This window comes from Panulirus ornatus, chromosome 72 (assembly GCF_036320965.1).
Source record: "Panulirus ornatus isolate Po-2019 chromosome 72, ASM3632096v1, whole genome shotgun sequence".
Classification (NCBI taxonomy): domain Eukaryota; kingdom Metazoa; phylum Arthropoda; class Malacostraca; order Decapoda; family Palinuridae; genus Panulirus; species Panulirus ornatus.
Genome location: NC_092295.1, coordinates 6,467,990 through 6,483,041, shown reverse-complemented (window position 1 = coordinate 6,483,041; position 15,052 = coordinate 6,467,990). Strand labels below are relative to the sequence as shown.

At 40.6% G+C, this 15,052-nt stretch overlaps 1 protein-coding gene and 1 long non-coding RNA gene across 9 annotated transcripts in view; one reads left to right on the top strand and one right to left on the bottom strand.

The window, feature by feature from the left end:
- Window positions 1-15,052, top strand: part of LOC139748110 (follistatin-related protein 5-like) — a 467,164-nt gene that overhangs the window by 244,412 nt on the left and 207,700 nt on the right. The gene's annotated exons all lie outside the window — the stretch shown is intronic.
- The window catches only part of LOC139748112 (uncharacterized), an 89,580-nt gene continuing 77,155 nt past the window's right edge, over window positions 2,628-15,052 (bottom strand). The window contains exon 3 of the long non-coding RNA XR_011712536.1: window positions 2,628-3,127. This is a non-coding gene — a long non-coding RNA (uncharacterized lncRNA). The remainder of the gene's footprint in view (window positions 3,128-15,052) is intronic.

Genomic DNA, 15,052 nt, shown 5'->3' with positions numbered 1-15,052 from the left:
TTCATATTCAATTTGTGCTATCAAACTTACCGTTGCTTAAAATTTAATTACGAAGCTAAATTTTGCATAATGTATACACCAGTAAAAATGGTCAGGAATTTTCACAAAAAAAACCTTAACATTTTTATGTAACTTAATTAGAGGTAAAAGTCAGAGTGGGTGTGAGGCATAAACGCTGAAGGTCCATCCACACTACATTGCTAGTACAAATGTGTGGATCAGCAGCATTTTCAGTACAAAGGGCATGGCTCCAGGAACTACAACATGGTGAGCACCACAAAACTGTCAGTTCAAAGGAGTACCTCCACATCATTATCAAGTGCTGTATAAACATGGAAGCTCCATTCCAAAAGGTGCACCCCGTTCCTTTAGGGATACTTAAGGTAACACACCGTTAGGTTCCCCTGTACTGCACCACCTAATGGGCTTCCAATGGCCTGTCGTTAAGCAAGGGGGGGATTAATCTAGGGATAAAGGGTGTGTACGTCGCTCCCGGCCATTACTGCCACATCGTTACATGATCTCGTACACAAACACACACACAAAAAAAAAAAACAAGGGGAAATTCAGGCTAACACATGTGCATAGCCTGGAACAATGACGCACGCTTATATACACTGATGATGCTTACGTAACCAAACTCCCTCAGATAAAAGTAATTTTCACAGACGAGAAACACCGGTAGCGTATATGAGAGAGAGAGAGAGAGAGAGAGAGAGAGAGAGAGAGAGAGAGAAAGAGAGAATGGCCTAATGAACCTCTACATAGTAGGCATATCGTGAATGAATAGTAGTTTGTAGAGATTCAACTCCATATAGCTGAGGTCTAATATGATACTCATAGATATGATTACAACCCTATATATGTTCATAACCATACATATGTTTACGGCCGCATGTATGTTCACAACCACAGAATACCAGTACTTGCCATTTACTATACTGATAAACAGGATGATGACAATGCCATATATATGTATACGTATATTGGCTCGGTTTGTAGCATTGTACCTGGTGCTGGTGAAAGTTAAAGACTTAACAATAGTATTTATATGCCAATATTCCTGAAAAAGATAAAGGTGTATTAACAATAGCGTTTATCTTGACACTGCTCCTTGGACGTAAGGAATAGCACTGTTCCTAGCACTCGTGGAATGTGGAGACTTTAACATTAGTATATCGACGGCCGACAACAAACGGGCATTGACTACAAGTGGCAGCTATCAAGAATCTATTGTTCCGAAGCGTCTTATCAGTGGACGCTGTAAGCGTAGGGGTAAATATTTTGTTTTATACATATAAATCTAAAAGACCTGTTACCAGGAACAGAGATAAATCGAGTTGTCTGGTCCTCTGCTGCTGCAGGAAGACAATCGTCAACAGTCACAAGGAAATGAGAAATGTGAGCAAATGCTTCCTCACAGGTGACAGGTCATTTGTTGGGGGTGTCTGACGTCTGACACCCGCGTTTGGAAGTGTTTAAGTACTTGTGTTTAAATCTTCGATTCACCCGAAGTTTGGGGCCTGTTGGAAATCTTTGTTCTACATTATAAAGTGTAGATAATTATCATTATTATTACGCAGGACAATAGTAATTTTGTATCATATGGTGTAATTTCAGCTTACGTCGATTCGCTGATTTCAAAAGCGCACCTAAACATTATCCATCGCGTTCTATCCATGACGTCATGAACACATTCTTTTCTGGGGCAGTATCTTTGTTTCTCAACTCGATTAGATCAATTGCAGTGTTGAAGCTTACTGCATTATCGATTATAGTGAATGACCAAACCAATGCAAAGGAACATGCAAACGTCGACAGACAGTTCGGCAATTCTTGGGGCTACTTGCAAGAATGGAAGAGATCAAAAACGTAAGTTTGTGTGATGATAGTAAAGAAGGAAACAGCTTAAGGAGAAATACCTGTAGGAATAGTAGATGCAAATATAATTCAAATATTTGCTGCGTTTTCAGTCTCCCATCTTTTTCGTTGAAGGAAGGTTTAACAAACTCACCTTCTCTTTGGCTTTCAGAAAGGTTTAAGCAACTCCACTTCTTGATATGTGAGAAGGCTCAACACAACTTTGCCGTCTTCTGCCAGCCACGAAACCTCAGATGCTCTATCTACTGAAACAATGACCTGTGGGGCAAAGAAAGTCTCCATTAGTCGACGAAAGAAATGATTTTCCTTACTCTCCTTACATACGAAACTTGCCTAAACGAAGAGTATTTGGGAGTCTTGGGTTTCATCAATCTAAACAAGTTTAAAAGAAAAACATGATATTAAGATGCAAGAGGAAAGTTATATTCGATCACAAACTAGAGACTGTGAATGAAATGAATTTGAACAAGTTGTTGAATAAACCATGTTGATTCTATTTCAAAGCAGAGGTAAACGTATTCTCGGAAACATAAAAGCATATGCCTATGGCTTATGGATTTTGAAACCACTGATCATTGAGGATCTTCCATATACTTCTTCATTTAGATGTTTTTTGATGTTATTTGATTAGATTGGAGAATACTAGAACATCCCGACCAAATAATGAAAAGTCTCACTTCCTCCTGTGCGCATAACACTGGTAAACATGTGCTCAATTCACGAGGCAAAAATAAGATACCGGAATATCCAAATTAGTCCCATTTACTTCTGTGTCCGTAACACTGGCATAGAGGTGTTTATTCCGAGGCAAAAAGCTATCTCCAACTCGCTCTTTTCATACAGGTGTCAACTGCGTGTCGGGTGTCGTTGTGGATTTTTTCTTTTGGTTATATGTGCATTATTTTATCTTTTGCTGAAGTTTTAGATTGTTCTAACCTTCTGTAAGACACCGAGCTGCTATGGCCCACTTAAAACCAAGAGGCAGTTTACTTGCGTTCCCAACTACCTCCACTTCAGAGACTCCCTGTCGTCTGAGATACAGCACAATTATACCGGCAGATATTTCAGGCAGTGGCTGACGAAACCCTTACGTCAAGCAAGACAGATATCACTGGGCTATTTACAGCTTGGGGAATATTCACAGAAGAGGTGGGCGAGTCCAGATCGTTCTCCGTTCTTTGCTAGAATGCTAGACATGAGTAGAATGTTCGCACAGAGTCCAGTGAGACTCAGATGCTCTTGAAACCTGTAGGAGAAAAAAGAGGATAAATATCATGGGTTCTCGAGTGTCAAACTATTATTAGTAACAATACGAAACATCAGCGAAAGGCCATTGGACGTTTTCAGAGAAAATAGATGGCTTTATCTACGATACAGCAGATACTATCAGGATGCAAAAAAATTACGTTGCGGAGAACTATAACAAAAATCTGAATTAAACATGCCCTACCGTAAGATACTCTACATGTAAAGCAAATCTCAACAATCTGTTTATTATAACAGATCACAACATGATCCACGTCGGCTCTACTGCCACACCCATGAAACTGATTTGACCATCCGTTTATTTTCCTGCTACACCTACGGACCACAAGACGACCTTCTGACCAACTCGTTGCTCATTTGCATTCCTCCTTATGAACTATCGTTAGTTTAACTCAGAGTTCAGGAAAAGAATCCTTCAGATTTCTACTTTCACCGATTGTGCTTGGCCATTCATCACTGGCTTCATTTTCGTCTGTCAGTTGTGGGCTTCAGCGAGTTGGATCTTGCAGGCCTCGCTGGCTAACCAACGCACTGGTGTTTGATAGACTAAAAAAATGACACTAACTTTACAGTGTACTGAACAATATCCTATGAAGTGAATCGTAGAATATTCAGGATGTTTAGACTGAATATTGAGGCCAACAGTCATTTGATTCATCACCCGTACAAGTGTGTTTCATCAGTGAAGGACACCCAGTTCCTTGATATATATATATATATATATATATATATATATATATATATATATATATATATATATATATATATATATAACACAAAAGTCTCTGGGGTTCTCTCGAACGGGGTCAACAAGATTCATCGTGTGGGAAGATTATCAAGGTGTCGGGACGAAGAGCTGGAGGTTATGCTGTGAGGCGACCTTGAGGGCTGGTGGCTGCAGTGGGGGGTATTGATCTCGTAGTGATCATAGCCACACGTCAACTGCCACACTACAACTCTTCCCTTCACACCATCCCAGGTGCCCAGTGACCATTGCTAACATACTGGACACACACCAGAAGCCTAAGGCATCAAGAATACTTTCGTCATATACACCAGGCTTAGGATAAAAGCTATCAATAATTAATGATAAAACAAGATATTTTATACGTACAAGGCAGTAGACTGCAAGAGTGATATTCATGATTTACCCTTCTTTAGCATGTAAGGTGTACGCAGGGGAGTTTTAACGAGGCGAGAGGGTCATTCATAGTAGGCAGCAGGCTCACAATCATGCGCTTTGATATGCCGCAAAAAATTGCGTCCGATAATTGAAAATATAAAGACTCATATGTCGATACATTAAAGCTGTGGATCCGACGCGCTCATTGAGCAGTTTCCCCTCTATTTTTTGAAATATTGTAAGTAGTTTCAGATTCTCTTTAAGATCAATTGATAACTTATCAATTTACATTCGGTAATGATGCGCGGTGTCCCTCACTTGATAAAAGGTTGAAGGTACTTCATGTAATCTAGAACACACGCACGCACACACACACACACACACACAAAGGAAAGGGGTGACTGATGATGGTAACCAAGTAAGGAGGGAACCTACGTGGACTAAGTGAAGCCGAGCTGTTAGAGTGGAGCATTTTACAACTACTTCAACTCACTCCAGGTGTCAGCAGGTCTGAAGACACTCAACGTGGGAAGTGACTCACCACAGGTGTGACCAGGCTCCTATAGCAACACAAGTAAACACTCTGGGCCTTCCCTTGTGTTCCATGGATGGTGCATGAAGAGGCCAGAAAGATGGCAGAGTCAGGGCTAGACATGGAAGTCCACGTAGATATGAATGTTATTGTTATATGCAACCTAAGGATCCTTTTATCATGGATCCTTACAGATCTGAGGCCGCGTTCAAGGGAGGAGGAGGATAAGGTGGACTTCTTCAGGAAGGTCTTTGATGAAATTACTCTTTGTTCAATGTAGATGATACAGGCTTGTCATAAGCTACTTCTCGCTTATGGTGTTCTGAGAGGCAAAATGTGTCAGCGAATATCTCTCTCTCTCTCTCTCTCTCTCTCTCTCTCTCTATATATATATATATATATATATATATATATATATATAGTGGGGAGGGGGTTGTTATTTCATGTGTGGCGGGGTGGCGACGAGAATGAATAAAGGCAGACAGTATGAGTTATGTACATGTGTATATATGTATACGTCTGTGAGTATATATATATGTGTACGTTGAGATGTATAGGTATGTATATGTGCATGTGTGGACGTGTATGTATATACATGTGTATGTGGGCGGGTTGAGCCATTTTTTCGTCTGTTTCCTTGCGCTACCTCGCTAACGCGGGAGACAGCGACAAAGTATAATAAATGAATAATACATGGGAGATCTCTCATTCATGCAACAAGTCAATGTGTCCTCACTATTCTGGGTAGCTTCTCTGAGCTATGTTACATGACATCTTTCGTTACCATAGCGTTGCATATCTTATTGCACCTCCATTGACTGACATCTCGCATCTTTACATTTCTTTCCAGCCATGAAAATCCTCCTACCTCACCGTGAAAAGTCTCAGCTTTGCTCTCTCGAGGCCCTCATGCAACAACGTCTCTACACTACCATGACATGTTACCTCTCAGTCTGGCAACGCAATGTCTCTTTCTTCTCTCCTTCAAATGGCGCCTCTTTGCTCCGCCACATAGAAACTTTTGTCTTCCATTTTTTCTTGCTGCGTCTCTCGGCCTGGGTTCGTGACTTCCTACCATTTTCGCTACATGGCGTCTTTTCAGTTCCGCTGCACAATAAATATTCCGCTCGGCCGTCGGAGCAGACACTTCAGAAGTTGAAAATCACTTTAGCTGAAGACTCCCTCATTGTCTCCCTCAGCACTTCTTGTTTCCTGTCTCTTCTTCTGGTCCATTTATCTCTTGCTACTCCCTGTTTCCCTTTTCTTTTTGCTTACAATTTTGATCTTTGTTCCATTTATTTTCTCATGTCTCTTTTTACTCCCTGAGTCACCTTCTTCCTTGGGGTCTTCAACTGGCAGTATGTCTCACTCCTCACCATGCATCATCTTGTGCTCTCCCTCTCTCTTTCTTGCTCACTGAGTTTTCCTATTCCTCTTTCTCTATATAAGGTCGAGAGAGAGAGAGCGTGTGTGTACGTGTAGGTCATATTTTTATGCAGGTGTGTATATTTATATAAATGTGTGTGTGTAAATATATATATATATATATATATATATATATATATATATATATATATATATATATATATATATATATATATATATGTTTTATACTATTCGCCATTTCCCGCATTAGCGAGGTAGCGTTAAGAACAGAGGATTGGGCCTTTGAGGGAATATCCTCACCTGGGCCCCATTCTCTGTTCTTTTGGAAAATTAAAAAAAAATGAGAGGGGAGGATTTCCAGCCCCCCGCTCCCTTCCCGTTTAGTCGTCTTCTACGACACGCAGGGAATACGTGGGAAGTGTACTTTCTCGCCTATCCCCAGGGATAATATATATATATATATATATATATATATATATATATATGCTTTTCTAAGTATTTCTCATATACATTCTTCAAAGCAAACACCTGATCCACACATCCTCTACCACTTCTGAAACCACACTGCTCTTCCCCAATCTGGATTTGTATGTAGCATTTATGGATCTGGAGAAGGCATATGATAGAGTTGATAGAGATGCTCTGTGGAAGGTATTAAGAATATATGGTGTGGGAGGAAAGTTGTTAGAAGCAGTGAAAAGTTTTTATCGAGGATGTAAGGCATGTGTACGTGTAGGAAGAGAGGAAAGTGATTGGTTCTCAGTGAATGTAGGTTTGCGGCAGGGGTGTGTGATGTCTCCATGGTTGTTTAATTTGTTTAAGGATGGGGTTGTTAGGGAGGTAAATGCAAGAGTTTTGGAAAGAGGGGCAAGTATGAAGTCTGTTGGGGATGAGAGAGCTTGGGAAGTGAGTCAGTTGTTGTTCGCTGATGATACAGCGCTGGTGGCTGATTCATGTGAGAAACTGCAGAAGCTGGTGACTGAGTTTGGTAAAGTGTGTGGTAGATGAAAGTTAAGAGTAAATGTGAATAAGAGCAAAGTTATTAGGTACAGTAGGGTTGAGGGTCAAGTCAATTGGGAGGTGAGTTTGAATGGAGAAAAACTGGAGGAAGTGAAGTGTTTTAGATATCTGGGAGTGGATCTGGCAGCGGATGGAACCATGGAAGCGGAAGTGGATCATAGGGTGGGGGAGGGGGCGAAAATTCTGGGGGCCTTGAAGAATGTGTGGAAGTCGAGAACATTATCTCGGAAAGCAAAAATGGGTATGTTTGAAGGAATAGTGGTTCCAACAATGTTGTATGGTTGCGAGGCGTGGGCTATGGATAGAGTTGTGCGCAGGAGGATGGATGTGCTGGAAATGAGATGTTTGAGGACAATGTGTGGTGCGAGGTGGTTTGATCGAGTGAGTAACGTAAGGGTAAGAGAGATGTGTGGAAATAAAAAGAGCGTGGTTGAGAGAGCAGAAGAGGGTGTTTTGAAGTGGTTTGGGCACATGGAGAGAATGAGTGAGGAAAGATTGACCAAGATGATATATGTGTCGGAGGTGGAGGGAACGAGGAGAGGAGGGAGACCAAATTGGAGGTGGAAAGATGGAGTGAAAACGATTTTGTGTGATCGGGGCCTGAACATGCAGGAGGGTGAAAGGAGGGCAAGGAATAGAGTGAATTGGAGCGATGTGGTATACCGGGGTTGACGTGCTGTCAGTGGATTGAATCAAGGCATGTGAAGCGTCTGGGGTAAACCATGGAAAGCTGTGTAGGTATGTATATTTGCGTGTGTGGACGTATGTATATAGATGTGTATGGGGGGGGTTGGGCCATTTCTTTCGTCTGTTTCCTTGCGCTACCTCGCAAACGCGGGAGACAGCGGCAAAGTATAATAAAAATAAATAAATATATATATATATATATATATATATATATATATATATATATATATATATATATATATATATATTAGCAATAATAATTATAATACTAATAGAAACGAAAAATGACGTTAATAAGCAAATGATTGGCTTTCAAATCAAAATTTTGACTTCTTCAGTTCTTCCTTATAGGAAGTGATAAAACACACGGGGAAGACGTCTGGCCCCTCTTAGTTACCTTCTACTATATACAGGAGATACACGGGTAGTGATGTTTCTCCCCTATCCCAAAGGATAAATCTTCACAATGAAATTAAATCTAAGAAAAGAAAAGTGAATATCAAATGCAACAAGTTGCTGAAAAAAAAGTCATGAGAAGAGTTTCTTCAGTGTGCAAATAATCTTGACTACTAAACTGATTAGCCCTGCTATCAAGAAGATATGATCTGTTGATGGCAAATCCACTTAAGATACAATTACATTCACTGGGAGATATATACAAAATTCTGTATACAGTGACAGTACAAATTAACTTTGACCCTCTGACCCCAGAAGTAAGGTATGTCGCTTTGAACACAACCCTGTAACAATATCTGGGTAATATACAACAAATTATTTAGAAAAAAAAGCTCATATAAGATACTATTTACACCATTAATAACCTTAAACATTACCCAACTAATTCTAATATCAATTTGGGTCACTCTGAATGCATGTGTAACGAATATAGCATAATGCATAATGAACATCAAGTTCTGTATAAATGAAATCATCAACAGATGCATATAATAATACTTAGAGTGTAAGCAATCTTAAATTGAGACCTGTAGATGCAAAAATCAATAAGGTTACATTTTCTACATGGGGAAGCAATTGACAAATATCTAGATATGGTTGGTCCATCATATAGAAATGAAGCTGTCAGTTTGTAAGAAAAAATTCATTTTATAATATGAGTGACCCTGGACTTTGATTTAACCTAAAACATCAACATGTTTCATTTCTACACAAATTTGTAAAATGGTATTGCATAATTCACAAAAACAGCACAGAGAAGCTGACTTGTACCACCAGTTCAGCACAATTTATGACAGCAGCACATTAAAACCAGCCTTATATATGACAGTCACATTTATTAGAGTTGTATACTAAAACCAGAATAGTTTACACTCATCCTGAACTTATGCTTAGACTTTTCACACTAAGTTCTCCCCATAAGAGGCAACAACATACCAAATCTGAGTCAAATGCTTAAATCTATAGTTAAGTAGAAATGAAAAATCAATATACATATACAGACAAATTTTCAAGAAACTTCATATATATATATATATATATATATATGTATATATATATATATATATATATATATATATATATATATATATATATATATACTGGATTAGGGACGACGTCACTCCCTTGGATCTTTTTTTTCCCCAAGTGTCTCTAAATTTTCCAGCAGTGATTGGTTTTCAGGGCAAACTTTCCTGCTGACTAAGTGGTTGGTTAGGGAGGCTGGAATATATCGAGAAATGGAAAACTTTTTCCCTGGAGTTTAAATCTTTGAAGACATCAGAATAGGCTTGTAAATAACATTGGTGAATCGTTTTTATATCGTGTCTATTGGGGATAAAGATATTTGTTCGTATCGGGTATTTCATAACTTTGAAATGCTGTTGTTGTGATGCACAACATTTTCTCAGTATTGGAACATACGCAGTGTAAGGTACGAATATATCAAGTGGCAATATAAGGCGTCCAATATTCCAATGGCTGAGTTGGTCCCATCAGTGTGGCAGGTCCCACTTCTCTCGGAATATGTAAATCTAAATATAGCAATCAGGTCTTTGGAGTGCTGTTTTGCCTCGACCAATAACTTTGAGATTGAATCTAAATATATATCAGTCGTTCTCGTAGCCTCTGTATTACTGAGGCTCTTTTCTACCTTCAAAAACCTGGGGTGTGCATGGCCACGGATTTACTTTTCCTTGGAGCTGCCCCACGGATTTTGAGAAAAGTTGTTTGGAATGCTGTCTCATTCTGGAATGTTTTCTTTATCCACACTTTTTTTGCTTTTGTTGCCTAGGGTGCGTTTAGAACACTTTCTCAACTTTTAATTAATATGTTTAAAGTTTAATGTTTCTCTCTCTCTTTCTAATTTTCGTCGTATTAACAACCGTCTCTAAAACTTTCTTTTTACATTAATTTTATACATGGTTCTATATCTTATCAAAAATTTCCATTACTCTATAGAAACATTAAGATTAATGTAATATTTCACTGGATTCAGGTTCAACATCTGAAGGGGCGTTTGATAGCCTCTTTCTCTCTCCTCTAATTCTTCAGTTTTGTTCCTACATCACAAAACTGTTATTTTCTCAACACATGAGGAATCGTTTCAAGATAATGATTATCCTGTAAAAGACAAATTAGACTCTTTGTTAATGCAAGCGACAAAGAATTTATACGATTTTTGCTTAATAAACCAGACCAAGATCTTGACAAGTGATGTAGATCTGATTAATGCGGTCTTTGGTGCGAGTAACGTGTGGGAGAGATTGACTTGAACCATGCCACCCCAGGCACCACAAGGTACCACCTCACTGAATCATAACTGTATCCAAATCTTTCTGATGCTTGACGTCAAGTCACACACGTTACCACCACCTCTCTGGGTCACAGCTGCCCATGTCCAGGCCCTCCACTTTTATAATATGTTAAAGTTACTTCCATCTCTTACCCTATAGTGCGTGTTATCCTTCACACTTAGATATGAACACTGACCCAGACAACAATTCTGACGAATAGGGAAGCTGGAGGGAAGAGTAGAGAAGAGCAAGGAGTGTTTTCATTGGAGTTGGGGTTTACACTGGTGGCTGGATCACACTCACAATGAAAGCTGGACCAGACTCACAATGGTGGTTGGAAGAGACCCACGATGATAGCTAAATCAGATTCACAATCGTGGCTGGACCAGACCCACAATGTTAGCTGGACCAGATCCACAATCTTAGATGAACCAGACATGCTAGACTTCTGCTTCACACTAGAGAAAATTAATTGTACGAAGTGATATTCTTAGGTCCGTCTCAGATTTTGTAGAAATTCACGAGTTCATGATGAAATTGTTGACCACAATCATCTCGGTTATGGTAACATGAACTTGTTTAAATTCACGCAAGAAGTTCGGGATGACGTTAGCCTTCGGAGGCGTCTCGTATCTATATTTATAAGGGGCAGAAGTGGGAGGTACTCTCGCCGAAACATAGTATGGGTAGTCAACTTGCACATCGACGCTCGCCGAGCTTACTGCCACGACGCTATTTCCGACTACTTGTTGTTATTACTCAGACGTTCACAACGGCCCGTCCATTCCCATTGCTTTATATAAAACAGCCAGAACGCTGTGTGGACCAGACGGAACGGAAGGTTTCAGGGCTCTATGATTATTTGTAGCTTACAAACACAGTAACTTAGGAAGTTAATGATAGCCCTGATTTCATGCACTATCCCGAAACAAACTGAACCCTCCGTCCAAGCTGAACTTTGCCATTCTTGGAGACTTTCACCTCCTGGACACATCCTATTTCCTTCGGGGATGCTCCACCAAGTAGAATATCTAGTCTCTCCTCCTTTGAGGCTGCTCTGGTCTAGCATGATACTTAAGCTGCACAATCCATCCAAGAGGGGGGCCCTTGCTCTGAATGCGTGCAACGCATCTCAAGGCTTCATCTTCGACCAAGAAGGTTTATATATAGTCAGCAAAGATGCATCACAAACCAGTGCTCTTTCAGTAGCATGCCATTAGAATTTATGTCGGCAAGAACTACCCCCACAAGTAACTCTCAACAAAAAAGTTGTAGTGATACTTTCGCAAGAGAAAACTTGCCCGCAGCGTGATATTAACAAATGCCAGATTCCCACTCCTCTCGCTCCGAATTTTGACTCTGTAAGCATTCTCTGTACCTTTTGCTCTTCTTTCTTCCACACCTCGACATCATCTCTTCTCGATCCTTGCTGAAACTACGCCCCAGAAGCCAGCATGTGCTCATGCAAATAGGCGTCCGAGTTTTGAGAATATTAGTGTCCCATGGCAAGTTACCCTCGACATTCACCTTACCATGATTCCATTTGTTGATTATCGGTCTTATCTTGCGTGTCAAGTGTATGATATAGGTTGGATTCATGGACGTATCTGCATGTGGGTATCTTTGCTGAATATTGCTTTATTTCTCTCCAGAAATGTATCTTCAAAAACTCCTGAACAGTGATATGAATGAAGCAACAGCGAACCACCCGAGTACCTGGCTCCTGCTCTGGTCTTCCTGACAATGAAGCACGATCTTTTGGTACACAGGTCGCCTTCCTGGTCCTCTTCCACACAACAGAACAGTGAGGAGGGATTCGGGTCGCCTGACACATTGGTCAGCACACCCTCCACACACAAAAGCACATTATTTCTAATGGCGATTTATTGGCATGTCGCCTCTCCTCTGCTGACTCTGGTGGTCGGATCTAGTCCTGATGGAACGTTGCTCTGTGTAAAGGAGAGTGTATTTTCGATTCTCTGTTTCTCTCTCATTCTTAGGAATGGAGGTACAGAGTCTCTACATAAGCATGATACTAATGCTGAACAGACGATGGTAGAACGCAAAAATCGAGGCTAGAGAGTTTACTGGTGCTGGTAAAGTGGCCAGAGAGTAACTGATAAGGCTTTATGGGAAGGGTAGATATAAGTAGGGAGTGACGGCCAAAAACACACACAGGCGTGGCTCCCCTCATAACTCTGGGAAGCGATCCACAGCTCTCCATTATTCTCCACAAGACGTGCCGGCCATTCTTAACTAACTACTCCGCTTAGCCTCGCGTTGGTAAACCCCCATCGTTATAGCCACCGAAGACAAGTGGTGTTCGCTTCAGAAACCATTACATAAATTCAAACTTGGCTACGTTGGTATGACCCGGTGCCCGAGTTCGGCCTCCTTGTTATTCTGCTCGAGGTGCGCATTCGAACTTGATCCGCCACGGGCCTGTTAACTCGACCAAACCAGCAGACTCCCGCTGAAGTCTTGCCGGGTCAAGGAGAGCAGAGTTTAATCTTGGTTATTGTTTTCAACTCCTTGCTTTGTTCCACTGAATTGTGGAGATCTTTCGAGGACATGCTCAGTCTTGTTATGGTTTTATTGAATCACTTTAAGTCTTAAACCTCCAGGACGTCTCTACTGATTTTGAGTCTTGCTTATTCGTGCAGAGATTTTCCACGACGGCAAGTCTCGGTAGACTTCTGAAGAGTTGTTGAATGATTTAGAATTCTATATATTTTCTAGTCAGTCTTTTCTCATGTTTCGCATTTCTAGATATCACAAACATTCAGAATATTACGTTATTGTAGACATTATAGAATATCAATGAGCCTTGCAAAGCCCTAGAGAGAAATTAAGAGATTTAAAAAGACTCATAAATTCCTGCGGTCATTATTTTTCTTTGGCTAACAAAGGACCACGTGGTTGTCATTGTACTGGGGAAAGAAAGCTCTCAAACAGTATATCTGTGGGAGAGCATCAGGCTTGCTAGGCTTAAAGCTTGCTGTGGGAAAATGCTGGGGTTGCTAACCTCTGGGTCTGCTCTGTAAGAGCACTAGAGTTGCCAGTCTCTAAGACTTGTCGTGGGAAAAGTTTGGCATCGTAAATTCTTCCCACTGCCTGGAGATGAACTCGCAGGTCTCGTCATGCTAGAATTTACTGTTCGGAGTCTGGATAACACGGGCTTTAAACTGGTTACATTGCAGTCAGTTGTAGACATTCTCAATATATCAAAACCTCATTTATGATTATCAGATACAAGTTCTTTTGTAACTATCTACAAGACTGTATTTCATATATTGAATCCTATATGATTAGCCTAAGCGTACGCCTAGTACATTATATATATGTTTTATATATTTATTATTCATTTATTTTGCCTTGTCGCTGTCTCCCGCGTTAGCGAGGTAGCGCAAGGAAAGAGACGAAAGAATGGCCCAACCCATCCACACACACATGTATATACATACACGTCCACACACGCAAATACACACACCTATACATCTCAGCGTATATATATATATATATATATATATATATATATATATATATATATATATATATATATATATATATAACAGCACATATACAAATATACGCGTGTACATAATTCATACTGTCTGCCTTTATTCAATTCCCATCGCTGCCCTGCCACATATGAAATAACAACCCCCTCCCCCTCAGGTAGCGATAGGAAAAGACAACAAAAGCCACATTCGTTCACACTCAGTCTCTAGCTGTCATATAATAATGCACCGAAACCACAGCTCCCTTTCCACATCCAGGCCCCACAGAACTTTCCATGGTTTACCCCAGACGCTTCAAATGCCCTGGTTCAATCCATTGACAGCACGTCGACCCCGGTATACCACATCCTTCCAATTCACTATTCCTTGCACGCCTTTCACCCTCCTGCATGTTCAGGCTCCGATCACTCAAAATATTTTTCACTCCATCTTTCCACCTCCAGTTTGGTCTCCCATTTCTCCTCGTTCTCTCCACCTCTGACACATATATCCTCTTGGTCAATCTTTTCTCACTCACTCTCTCCATGTGACCAAACCATTTCAAAACACCCTCTTCTGCTCTCTCAACCACACTTTTTATTACCACACATCTCTTATCCTATTATTACTTACTCGATCAAACCACCTCACACCGCATATTGTCCTCAAACATCTCATTTCCAGCACATCCATCCTCCTCCGCACAACTCTATCCATAGCCCACGCCTCGCAACCATATAACATTGTTGGAACCACTATTCCTTTAAACATACCCATTTTTGCTTCCCGAGATAATGCTCTCGACTTTCACACATTCTTCAACGCTCCTAGAACTTTCGCCCCCCTCCCCCACCCTATGATTCACTTCCGATTCCATGGTTCCATCCGCTGCCAAATCCACTCCCAG